The 14,314-nt window shown below is 35.9% G+C and overlaps 1 protein-coding gene across 1 annotated transcript in view; it reads right to left on the reverse strand.

Annotated features, from left to right (window-relative positions):
* The window catches only part of LOC148945181 (uncharacterized), a 57,676-nt gene extending 44,357 nt beyond the window's left edge, over nucleotides 1-13,319 (reverse strand). Inside the window, exon 1 of the mRNA XM_089099274.1 lies at nucleotides 13,296-13,319. The gene's annotated coding sequence lies outside the window, so the exon portion shown is untranslated. The remainder of the gene's footprint in view (nucleotides 1-13,295) is intronic.
* Nucleotides 13,320-14,314: the final 995 nt, after the last annotated feature.

Genomic DNA, 14,314 nt, shown 5'->3' on the forward strand with positions numbered 1-14,314 from the left:
CAGACATGCAAACAAATAGAATCAGACATTCAAACAGATAAAGACATGCACTTTAGATATACAAACCAACAAAGACAAATACTTGGACTTGAAAAAATCAATCAAGACATGCAAACAAATAGAATCAGACGTTCACACAGAGACAGACAGGAACTTTAGATATACAATCCATCAAATAGAAATACTTGGACTTGCAAACACCAAACCAGACATACAAACAAATAGAATCAGACATACAAACAGAGAAAGACAGGCACTTTAGATATACAAACCGACAAAGACAAATACTTGGACTTGCAAACATCAACCCATACATTCAAACAAATAGAATCAGACATGCAAACAGAGAAAGACAGGCACTTTAGATATACAAACCAACAAATACAGATACTTGGACTTGCAAACACCAACCCTGACATGCACACAAATAGAATAAGACATTCAAACATATAAAGAATTGCACTGTAGATATACAAACCAACAAAGACAAAAACTTGGACTTGCAAATACTAACCCAGACATACAAACAAAAATAAACAGACATGCAAACAGATAAAGACATGGACTTTAGATATTCAAACCAAGAATGAAAAATACTTGGACTTGCAAACACCAACCCAGACATGCAAACAAATAGATTCAGACATGCAAACAGAGAAAGACAGTCACTTTAAATATACAAACCAACAAAGACATATACTGGGACTTGAAAATACCAACCCAGAAATGTAAACAAATAGAATCAGACATGCAAACAGAGAAAGACAGGCACTTTAGATATACAAACCGACAAAGACAAATTATTGGACTTTCAAACATCAACCCAGACATGCAAACAGATAGAATCATAGATGCAAACAGATAAACATCGGTACTTTAGATTTACAAACGAACAAAGACGAATTCATTGACATGTAAAAACCAACCCCGAAACGCAAACAGATAGAATCAGACATGCAAACAGGGACAGACAGTCACTTTAGATATACAAGCCAACAAAAACAAATACTTGGACTTGCAAACACCAACCCAGATATGCAAACAAATAGAATCAGACATGAAAACACAGAAAGACAGTCAATTTAGATATACAAACCAACAAAGACATATACATGGACTTGCCAACATCCACCCATACATAAAAACAAATATGATTAGACATATAAACAGAGAAAGACAGTCACTTTAGATATACACAACAACAGACAACTACGTGGAATTGCTAACAACAACGCGTATTTGCAAACAAATACAATCAGACGTGCAAACAGATAGAGATTAGCGCATTGTAGATACACCTCTTCCCGGAAAGCTTCTATGGCTTGCAATAATCCAAACAGACACGTAATCAAATAGAATCCGACATGAAAACAGATAAAGACAGGCACTTTAGATATACAAACCAACAAAGACAAATACTTGGACTTGCAAAACACCAACCCAGACATGCAAACAAATCGAATCAGTCATGGAAACAGAGAAAGATAGGCACTTTAGATATACAAACCAACAAAGACAAATACTTGGACTTGCAAACACCAACCCAGACATGTAAACAAATAGAATCAGACATGCAAACAGAGACAAACAGGCACTGTAGATATACAAACCAATAAAGACAGATACTTAGACTTGCAAACACCTACCCAGCCAAGCAAAAAAATTGAATCATAAAAAAAAAAAGAGAATGACGTGCACTTTATAAAAACGTCCACAGGGATGAAGAAACTTTTTCTTGCAAACACCAGAACTTTCTTGCCAACAGGTATGAAAAGGCAAGCAATAAGAGACCGATATGTATTTTATGATATAAAAACCAACAAAGACAAATTCTTGGACTTGGAAACACCAACCCAGACATGCAAACAAATTGAATCAGACATGCAAACAGAGAAAGACAGTCACTTTAGATATACAAACCAACAAAGACAAATACTTGGACTTGCAAACATCAACCCAGACATTAAAAAAAATAGAATCAGACATGAAAACAGATATATACAGTCACCTTAGATATAGATACCTACAAAGACAAATTCTGTGACTTGAAAACACCAACCCAGAAATGCAAATTAATAGAATCAGCCATGCAAACAAAAAAAGACTGTAATTTTATATATACAAACCAACCGAGACAAATATTTGGACATGTAAACACCAATCCCAGACATGCAAACAAATAGAATCAGACATGCAAACAGAGAAAGATAGGCACTTTAGATATACAAACCAACAAAGGCAGATACTTTGACTTGCAAACATCAACCCAGACATGTAAACAAACAGAATCAGACCTGCAAACAAAGAAAAACAGGCACTTTAGATATACATAACAACAAAGACAAATACTTGGACATGAAAACACTAACCCATACATTAAAAGAAATAGAATCAGACCTGCAAACAGAGAAAGACAGGCAATTTAGATATACAAACCAACAAAGACAAATACTTGGACTTGAAACTCTCAACCCAGGCATACAAAAAGATAGAAACAGAGATTCAAACTGATAAAGATAGGCACTTTATTTATGCAAACCCAGCAACGTCAGCTTCCTCAACTTTAAAACACCAGCCTTGACATGCAAACAATAAGAATCGGGCATGTAAATTGAGATAGATAGACCCTATAGATATACATCACAACAAACACATATACTGTGACTTGCAAACATCAACCCAGACATTAACAAAAATAGAATCATAAATGAAAATAAATAAAGACATTAACTTTAGATATATAAAGCAACAAAGACAATTACTTTGACTTGTAAACAAAAACCCAGACATTCAAACTAATAGAATCATAAATGCAAACATAGAAAAATAGGCACTTTATATATAAAAACCTACAAAGACAAATTATTGGACTTGCAAACATCAACCCACACATTCAAACAAATAGAATCATACATGCAAACAGAGAAAGACAGACACTTTAGATTTACAAACCAACAAAGACAGATGCTTGGACTTGCAAACAAACACCCTGACATGCAAATAAATAGAATAAGACATGTAAACAGAAAAGACAGTCTTTTAAGATAGACAAACCAGCAACGAAAACATCTTGGACTTATAAACGATAACCCTCATATAAACACAAAAAGAATCAGACAGGCACACAGAGAAAGAGAGGCACTATAGAGAGACACTCATACAAAGACAAATAATTGGACTTGCAAACACCAAACCTGAAATGCAAACAAATAGAATCAAACATTCAAACAGAGAAAGAAAGACAATTTATATATACAAACAAAAAAAGAAAAATACTTGGACTTGCAAACACCACCCCAGACATGCAAACAAATAGAATAAGACATGCAAATAGAGAAAGACAGGCACTTTAGATATAAAAACAACCAAAAACAAATACTTGGACTTGCAAACACCAACCCAGACATGTAAACAAATAGAATCAGACATGCAAACTGATAAAGACGGTCACTTTAGATACATATAAGAACAACGACAGATACTTGGAATTGATAACATCAACCCAGAACGTAAAACAAATAGAATAAGACACGCAAACAGAGTATTATAGGCACTTTAGACATAGGAACTGACAACGACAAATACTTGGAGTTTCAAATACCAACCCACACATGTAATCAAATAGAATCAGACATGCAAACATAGAACGACAGGCACTTTAGATATACAAAGCAACAAAGTCAAATACTTTTTCTTTAAAACACCAACCCTTAAATACAAACAAATAGAATCAGACCTTCAAAGAGAGAATGACAGGAGCTTTAGATGTATGAGCGGTAAGCGACGAATACTGGGAATTGCAAACATAAACCCAGACATGCAAACAAATAGATTCAAAAGTATTTTAAAAATGTGGGGGCCCGGGGGGCATTTGGGGGCCCAGGGGTTCGGGGGAGGGGGTTTTGGGGGCCCGGGGGGATAAGGTCCTTTGGGGTTGGGGTAGGAGGGTCCTTTGGGGTTTGGGACCTCACAACATTGTTCAAATGGAACTTGTGTATTATAATGACCACAGAGTTTCACCCTCGAATCATCTTCTAAATCATCTTCTAAAATGACTCAAACTGTTTCGCCCAAATCATCTTCTAAAATGTCTCAAAACGGTTTCGGCCAAATAATCCCTAAACGTAATTTCTGCGTGTTCCTTTTGTTTTGGCATCCCTGCGCTGTCACATTTGAAATTCCTATTTAACGATTTCCCGCGTTAATCTCTTCATCTCATAGATGTTCCTAGCTACGCTATTATGATTTCGATAGAATATTAATTTATCTCTGTGACCTAAAGATCGAAGAAGCCGTATTTAAAAATAGAATTTCTATCTCTTTAGACTCCCGCATAATTCCAAGATAACAAGTGATGTCATTTCTAATTCTTGCTTTCGTGAATCAATAATTCCCCTTAGAAACAACTAATTAATTCCCCACGAGTCGATCAATACATTCCCCTCGATTATGCAAATCAATTTCTCAGAAATTCTCTCCCCTTCGTGGATCGATAATCCTTGAATAAATTATAACCTGTCGGCGTTAGACTAAATTGTAGATGGCAGCAGTGGTGTGGGTTCGGACATCCTGATAGGTTACTACTAATATCATTCCCAAAAGATTCTACCTATGCTCTTTGACAGCCTAGATACATTTATAATATATTTATTTATTTAAAATGTAAGAGCAGAAGTAGTAATAGTAGTTGTCTCGAAACCTTCAACTTCATACCCCCAGGCATTCTCGATATATTGCTGAAACCGCAAACACAATGCCTTTTGGTTTAGTTTTAAAGTAGCATTTAGTTATATAGCATCATGGACCAATTGCATAATTTTGGGGTTTTGACATGCCCAGCATCCTTAAAGACATAGTTGTTTTACCGTTTTACTATGCTGAACAAAATAGTTGTCTCAAAATTTTGACTGGATGTATTTGGGAAATAAATCGGCCCGAGAGACGGGCTGTTTGTCCTCCAATCGCTTTTTACTCTTAGAAAGGACACTAGAAGTTTTGATTTTGAATCGAATTAGCTTCTTTAAATGTTTCAATGATATTTCTAGCTATTATAGAATGGTGCTGCCTATGATATTGCTTATATGCCTTTTTGAAAACCTGCATGTATACAGTTTTTTCATTTAATTGGAATGCCCCCTAAACACTTTAAACACTTTTTTAGTTTCACCTGAATGCTCTTAGCGTCATTAGTTACAGTATCTGTAGTTGTAGTATTAAAAGTATGCACATAGTGCCTTCTGGCTAGTTCAAAATCCCCCCCCAACTTACTGATAAATGTCTAACTTAATTATATAAGTTGTTCTTGAGATATTGTTTTGTCACCTATTTGAAAGTCCACATGCTCATAGTTAGTTTTTATTTAGTTCAGCTTCTGCTTAAGTATTTCTTTTATCTCATTACTGAAGACACTGTTATATTCTCTTTGGACTTTTGGCTACAAAATGGCTGTCTAACAATTTCGATGACCTGTTTTTGGAGAAAGGAAGATATCAGGGAGGGGGGCTATTTTTTCTCCATCACGCTTGACTCTTAAAATTGAACTAGAACTATAGCTTTCCAATCAAATGAGACCAACTCTTCATAAAAACCTCAAATGCCCCCGGGGCATAACTTACAACCCTTACCCCCATACTCGGGGGGGTATGTCAACCCCAAAGGCTGTTTAATGAGATCTTTAGACTATTTTTGACCAAATGGTTATCTCAAAATTTCTATCGGATGCATTTGGGGAAAATATGACGTGGAGGGGGGGGAACAGCTGCCCTCCGATCAATTTGACTCTTAAAAATGGCACTTCAACTTCCGATTTCCAATCCAATGAGCCCCCTCTGAAGTTTATATGACCACCGTTTCGATAAAAACCTTAAGTGCTCTCGGGGCATAACTTACAACCATTGCCATAAAAACTGGGAGGGGGTTCTCATCCTCAAAGGCATAATTTCTGGACTTTTAAACTACGTAAAACAAAATAACTATCTCGAGATTTTGATTGGAAGTGTTTGGTGAAATGATGGGCGTGGGGGGGGTAATTATTACCCTCCAATACTTTTGACCATTAAAGAGGGCACTAGCCCTTTCAATTACCAATCAAATGAGCCCTTTTCGAAGTTTCTACGACAACAAATGGCCATCTTAAGATTTCTATCAGATGTGTTTGGGAAAACACGACATGTGTGTTTTTGTGGGGGGGGGGGTATTTTCCCTCCGATCACGTTGACTCTTAAAAATAGCACTACAAATTATGATTACCAATCCAATGAGGCCTCTTTGAAGTTTATACGACCACCATTTCTATAAAAACTTTATATTTCCCCAGGGCGTAACTTACAACCCTTGCCCTGAGGGCTATGTGGTGGGGGTGGGTCACCCTCAAAGACATAATTTCTGGACTTTTCAACTATGCTGAACAAAATAGCAAAATTATGATTGGATGCGTTTGGGGAAAGGATTGGTGTACGGGGGGGGCTGGTTGACTTCCAATCACTTTTGACTTTTAAAAAGGCCATTAGAACTTCTGATTATCGATCAAATGAGCCCCCTCCAAGGTTTATACGACCACCCTTTCTATAAAAAAAAACAAACCTTATATCCCCCCAGGGCATAACTTACAACCCTTGCCCTGAGGGCTGGGCGGGGGCGGGGGGTTGTCATCCTCAAAGTCATAATTTCCGGACCTTTAAACTAGACTGAGCAAAACAGTTGTCTCAAAATTTTGATTGTATGTGTTTGGGAAATGATTGACGGTGGGGAGGGGGAGCTGGTTGCCCTCCATGAGCTCTCTTTAAAGTGCCTATGACATTTATTTCTATAAGATGTGCCCTGGTCTAAAATAGGCAGCGCTGTAGCGCTGCCTGTGATATTTTGTCTTGAGATTTCAATTATACAGTATTGGAAGTGTCGATTAGACCAGGTAAGCCCCCCCCCCCTAAAATTCAGTCTATGGGCGCCCATGCAAATCCCCCAGTGTAACAATTCCCCTGAAAAATTCAACTCCCAGAAATTTCCTTCCTCAAGGTACATTCTCCCAATAGAGATCCACCCCAAGCACACACCCCTTCCCCTGAAAAATGTCTGTATACTTCCCAATAACAAATAGTATGCGTAAACAATGGGCAAATTTCATAGCTTACAGGGCTCTCTCCGCGGACTGTGGGGGTTAATTTTACACCTAAAGACATAGTTGTTTGATGTTTCAACTATACTGAACAATATGGCTATATCAAAATTTTGATCAAATAATTTTGGAGAAAAAATGGACGTGGGAGGGGGCCCGGTTGCCCTCCAATCTTTTTGGTCGTTTAAAAAGGGCACTAGATCTTTTAATTTTCGTTCAAATTCCCCCTCTCCCGACCTTCTAAGATCATTATTTCAATACAATCACCCCGGAGAGAAAAAAATAAAATAGAATTTAAAAAAATAAACACGCATCCGTCATCTGTCTTCTGGCAAAAATTGCAAAATTCCACATTTTTGTATATAGGGGCTTGAACCTTCTATAGTAGGGTTTTCTGGTACGTTGAATATGATGGTGTAATTTTCATTAAGAATCCTTGAATTTTAAGAGGTATTTCCCCCCTATGTCTAAAATCAGGCAAACTTTCTCAGGCTCGTAACTTTGGATATGTAACCCTAAACTCGATTAATCTTATATGTTTGGAATCAGCATAATAAACTGATTCTTTTGATGTATCTACTGATTCGTTTGATTTATCTCCGTTTTTTTTAGAGTTTCGGTTACTATTGAGCTGAGTCGTTCGTTGCCTCGTACTGTTTGAAAGACCATCATGAGAAAGGTGAATAGAAGAATAAAAGGAACTTTACGACATGAAAGAAAAAACGTAAAAGTTAAATAGTTTTATCTGAATTATTTATTAAGTTTGTTTTATCTAAATGTAAGATTTAGCTTAGTCATACGAATAAGGGGAAATCATAACCACATTGTAAGTTTATTGAAATAATTATTCTTAAATGTTTTCTGTAATTTAAAAGCCTATAATTTCTTAGCAGAGACAACGCTATAGCATTGCCTATAGTAAAGGCCATGAGGGTCAAATGTTTTATTATTCGTTTATTTATTAATTTTTTCCCCAGAGTAACTTCTTATGGAAGGGGTGGTCGTATAAACTTTGAAGGGAGCTCATTTTTAAGAGTCAAAAGTGACCGGAGGGAAACTAGACCCCCCCCCAACGCCCTTTTTTCCCGAATACATCCAATAAAAAGTTTGGGATAGCCATTTTCTTAAAACTAGTTTAAATATCAGATAACAAAACCTCCAGGTCACCACAACCCCTAAGTGTCCGGGGGCAAGTGTTTTAAGTTATGCCCGGGGGCATGTAAGGTTTTTATATAAGTGGTGGTCGTACAGGCTTCAGAGGTGGCTCATTTGATTAAAAATTTAAAGTTACCTTTTTAAGAGTTAACAGTGTTCGAAAGGCACCTACCCCCCCCCCTCGCACTCACACACACACACACACACACACACCTTCTTTTCCCCAAACACATCCAATTAAAATTTTGAGATAGCCAGTTTGTTTAAAACAGTCCAACGATCAGATAACAAAACTTCGGGGTCAACATAAACCCCCCCAGAGCCCAGGGGAAGGGTTGTAAGCTATACCCTGGCGGTATATATGGTTCTATGGAATGAGTGCTTGCATAAACTGCAGAGGGGACTCATTTGATTGGAAATTGAAAGTTCTAGTTAATTTTTTAGAGTAAAAAAAGATCAGTGGGTAACTAGCCCCCCCCCCCCACACGCACACCTTTTTCTCTCAAACCAATCCGATAAAAATTCTTAGGTAGCCATTTTGTTAAACATAGTTCAAACATCAGATAACAAAAACTCCGGCGTCGGTACAACCGCCCAGAGCCCTGGAGTAAGCGTTTTAAGTTATGCCCTGGCGCATGTAAGGTTTTTGTGTAAGAATTGGTCGTATAAGCTTCAAAGGTGGCTCATTTGATTGGAAGTTGAAATTTCTAGCTCTCTATTCAAGAGTCAAAAGTGATTGGAGGGCACCTACCCCTCCACACCCTCTCTTCTCCAAATACAACCAATCAAAATTTTAGATAGCCAGTTTGTTTGAAATAATCCAACGGTCAGAGAACAAAAGCCCCGGGGTCAGTATAACCCCTCCCCTCAGCCCGGGGGAAGGGTTATAAATTTTACTCCGGGGGCATTTAAGATTTTTATTGAAGAGGTAAACTTCGGAGGGACTCAAATGACTAGAAATTGAAAGTTCTAGTTCCCTGCCTAAGAGTAAAAAGTGATCTGATGGCAACTACCCCCCCCCCCACCAACCCTCTTCTCCCCAAATGCGTCTGATTGACTTTTTGAGATTATCATTTTGTCCAAAATAGACCAAAGGTCATATAATAAAAACTCCGGGATTTATACAACCCCCCATGACCCGGGGTCAGGTGCTGTAAATTATGCCCCGGGGGCATATAAGGTTCTAATGGAAGGGATGGTCTTATAAACTTTGGAGGGAGCTCTGTCTATTTGAAATTGAAAGTTCTAGTTCCCATTTTAAGAGTCAATAGGGACTAGAGAGCAACTAACCCCCCCCCCCCCCCGCCCTCTTTACCCAAAATCAATCCGATCGACTTTTTAGATAGCCATTTTGTTAAAATAAGTCCAAACATTAGATAATAAAAACTCAAGGGTCAACACAAACCACCAGAGCCCGGAGGCAAGTGTTGTATGTTATGGCCTGGGACCTATTAGGTTTTTAATGCGAGGGTTTTAAAATAGTTCAAAGATCAGATAAGCCCGACCCCCACCCCCACTAAAAAAACACTTATCAACGATATTTTATTCACAAAACTTAAGGGAGCTGACCCCTTGCCCTCCCTGTAAAGCCTAATCCCCTGCACCCCCTCCAATAAAATAAAAATCCTTATTAACGATATTTTATTCTAAAAATTATCCGAACTCACCCCTGGCCCTCCATGGACCGACCCCCATCCCAAAAAAAAGCTTATTAACGATATTTTATTCCTAAACTTATGGGACCTGACCCCTGGTCCTCCATGGCCCGATGCCCCTCTTCCCTAAAAAACTTAAAATGAACTTAAACTGAAAATGAATTATATTACAAATAATTTCTTTTGTACTTATTTAAACATTGAATATAAGCATAAAAATTACAGTAAAATTAAATTTTGAACTGATGAGCTTTCAGCAATTAATGTCATTATATATCAAATATTTAGTTTAATTTTATTAGTTCTTTCCAAGACACTTCAAGACAAATATAGTTTCACTGCAAATAAGAGTTTGGATACTGCCCCCTTCCGTAACTGAAAAATTTTAAACCTACTGCTTCATTGGAGCTTCACTGAAAACGAATTATACTACGAATATTTTTTCCAGTTATCACAACATAAAAAACGAAAATAAAAATTAAAGTGAAATTGAATCTTGAATTGATGATCTTTGAGCAATTAATATCATTATATATCAAATATTCTGTTTGATTTTATTTGTACTTTCCAAGAGTGCTCAAGACACATTGTTTTCACTAAAGCGCAAATGACGCAGTAGGTTTTAGACTTTCACAGTGAGAGAAGAAGCCAATAGTCAAACTCTTGTTTGTAGTGATTTTGTTCGCTTCAAACTTGATTTGCATATTCAATTTAAGTTTCACTCGTTTTAAGATTTATTTATTCGTTTATATTAGTACCTATTGTATATTTGTATGTTTGTTTGCTATAATTGTTTATTTAATTTCTTTTCGTGTTGGGTTTCGTTTATACTTCAATAGTAGAATATATTTGTTCATTTTTAGCTTGAGTTACATATTGAATTTAAGCTTTAGTCATATTAAGATTTATTTATTCATTTATATTAGTACCTGTTGCATCTTTTTTTGCTATGATTGTTTATTTAATTTCTGTTCGTTTTGGTTTTTATTTATTCTTTAATATTAATTTCTGGTCATTTTGAGTTTGAATTATTTTAAGTTTCTATTTCTTCTGAACTTAAATTTAATTTGATTTTAATTTTTTTATTTCAATTTCGGAAAGATTTTTTTTTAATTGATCGAAGAAAGATTGATGGCTCCAATTAAGTATTGTACAGTCTTTCTTGCTGAATTATCACCGTGAAATTGTTTTCAAAGTTTCTTCCCAACTTTTTGGTTTAGTTTGTTTTTGTTTTAAGACACTAAACGACGCAGAAGAACGTAGACCTTGACACACTTTATTTACATTTCCAACATGTGAAAATTATATTTATGGAATTCACAACAGACAGCATATTCACAGTAGGCTACAGCAATATTTCCAGTGGTGTTGAAATATATTTGTATGGATTTATTGACACTGATAGATATATCGACTACCAAACATTGCTAAAAATTTAAATGAAGGATAAAACCATTTATCAAAAATATTTGAATGACATAGTTTGAAATAATATTTGGTCATTATATCCATGCAATGTGTGATCTTTAAGATCTTTTTCAGAAAGGAAGGAAAACGTCATAGAAAAACATGAACTTTGAAATAAAGAAAAAAAAGAGGATAGTAAATACAATGTCATCAATTCTCCAAACACCTGAGTGTGGATATGGTCTTCAAGTAAAAGTTAATTTTGAATAACTTTAGTTGGACCCAAAGAAACCTTAAAATTTGACACAAACACAACAAATTGTATCGTATTTTAAAGCTTCAAATCAGGACACTGAATATGCATGGTATTTTGGCCCATCACCAACTTGCTTTAATTGACACTCAACTTTGATAAGCAAATGGAAATACAGTAGAGTCTATTGAGTATTTGTGCATTGAGGTATCATAGTAGTAAAGAAATGATATTACTTCAGTTAGTACCCTAACAAATGCTGTATAATTGGGTGTAGGCAAAGTACTTGTTTCAATAAATGTGATTTAAGGCACAGTAAATTTTACTTCTTTTCTAAGTGATCCTTGACTTTCTGTGGTTCAAAAATTCTTTTTTTGTTGCTCCATAGAATTAATTAGCTATGGAGTTCGTGCTATTGAGGAGAAAAATTAACTAAAACTCCACAATATATTTTATGAATAAGCTGCAATAAAATTGGGGTATAAAATGAGTTTGTTTAAAGTTTAAAAATTGAAAAATTTAGTAATCATTGTTTTTTTTTCTAGTTAATGAGCTTATGGAAAGAAGGGAGCTTGAGAGCCTGAGAGACCACTATGTCTACCTAAAGAAAAAAAGGGAGATCTACAAGTGGATCTGGTGCTAGTATAAGCTTAAAGCCAGAAGACCAAAATTTTGTACAAAGAATGAACTTACTTTCTGAACATATAATTGAAAGGAACCATAAGACAAAAGGGAACACTGTTCAAGATGAGAATATATCAGTGGACATTTATTCAGAGTGTGCAGGGGGTGCCCACAATATAACTATGTTGAAGTGAATGATGCTGATTGTATTACCCTAAGTGAAGAAATTCTCATTAACAATCAAACAGATATCCAAAGTTCCCAAGCTTCTATTAGGCAACAAATATATGCATCAACCAGCCAAAATAAAACTCATAATAGAACAAAGACAGGGTCTAGATATCAAACAGACCTGAAGGAACAGCAAGCAATTGACAAAAAAAAACAGCAATGACCAGCATGATCTGGAGTGGTACTTTCTACAATCAGTGTTATCTCATCTGAATAAAGAACCGGATGACTCAAAACTAGAGCTGCAGATGGAGATTATTAAGGCAGTTAAATAATACTTTACTCATGCAGTGTATTTTTAGTTTTATATACAAACTTAAATAAAGCTTTTTTTCTCCCTTTAAGTTAAGCATTAAATTATATTAAAAAAATGTATAGTAAGTCTAAAAAAAAAAAATATTCCAGTAATATGAATTATTAATAATAATAACACTAGTACCAGAGTAAAAACATGATATAAGAAAATACTTTTGACATTTCTATGGCTTTGTTTTGAAATGTAGTAACTGGTTCTAGATTTCTTTGAAAAAAAAATCTAATAGCTATAATTAGGTGTCTTAATTCTATGGAATATGGTGAAAAACAATGAAGAGACGCTTTTTGACATAAATCCATTAAAAATGTGTAAGAAGACATGCCTGCCATGAAACTGAAACTAAAGAAAAAAAATTAACCGATTTAGAGGAATTTGAAAACTGCCATGCACAGTCCTTTCCCTTTGCCAGTGTTCACTTCAAGAGGTTAAAAAAAAGCCTGAAGCCCCTCTAAAATGGCATCAGATCAAAATGAAAAGTATACTGATGGAGTTAGTATGGTCAAAAACCTAGAAAAAGGAAATCACAGCCCCCTTCCTTACACAACAAGGGAGACCACTTTTTTGCATGGGTAGCGCTAAAAATTGACGTTGTAGTGTGAAGGGAAGACTTTCGATGTGAAGGATCATAAACGTAAGACTCGTAAGATGAAACGTAACAACCTTAGGACTAAACGTAACGTAAGTCTTCCCTTCCCTTCGTACGGAGGGTTATGAGTCTTACGGAAGGCTTACGGAGTTCAGTGTGAAGGGGAGAACGGAAAGCCGAAATTCAATGTGAAGGAGCCTTAATTCTCCCTGCTATATTGCTTTACGCATAAGCTTGGCTGAAGGGTGGGGACATACATTTTTGAAGGGAGGCCGAAGATCCATAAAAAAAAATATTTGCCAGAAAACCTAATTTTTTTCTGGATTTTACGATTTCTGTCTAATGACTATTCGTCAGTTAATCACCAACAGTTAAGATAAGTTTATTTTTGCCCGCTTATAACATACAAAAACAAAGCGGAATAAAGAAAAAAAAAATATAAAGAAAAATCAACTTCTTAACAAGGAAAATAGCTAATACAAAATTGATCCAAACAGCACTGGTAAATAATGTTAAATTACAGAAAATGAAGGAAACGGTTCAAAATTCTCACGCACGGAATCCACTGAATGCCCTGAAATCTATTGAATCCACTACATCTAAAGCACTCTAAATAAATTTATATAAAGTGATCTAAAGGGTCAGGAACACAAAATCTTCGCAAAATAAAATTATTTCTGTAATACAGCGGGAATCTTGGTAAAAACTTCAGATAACCACAAAACCCTGGTCGACCCTTTAACTGCTCCGTTTTAGACAGCGTATCCCAAACTGGTGAAATATACAGTACGTGAGGCAGAGCTAGGACACTATATAGTTTAGCAAGTACACACTTACCATAACTATGCTTCATTGCAGCAAATTTGGCATAACTGGCGCGGAAACTTGATATGGCATGTTCAACGGTAATAACACGAGAACTACGCTTGTCTGGACCATAAACGAGAGTAGTAATAGTGGTAAAGGTCCGGAC

The sequence above is a fragment of the Artemia sp. Qi Xiang Cuo genome, chromosome 13, assembly GCF_049724085.1.
Source record: "Artemia sp. Qi Xiang Cuo chromosome 13, ASM4972408v1, whole genome shotgun sequence".
In the NCBI taxonomy this organism is placed as follows: Eukaryota; Metazoa; Arthropoda; class Branchiopoda; order Anostraca; family Artemiidae; genus Artemia; species Artemia sp. Qi Xiang Cuo.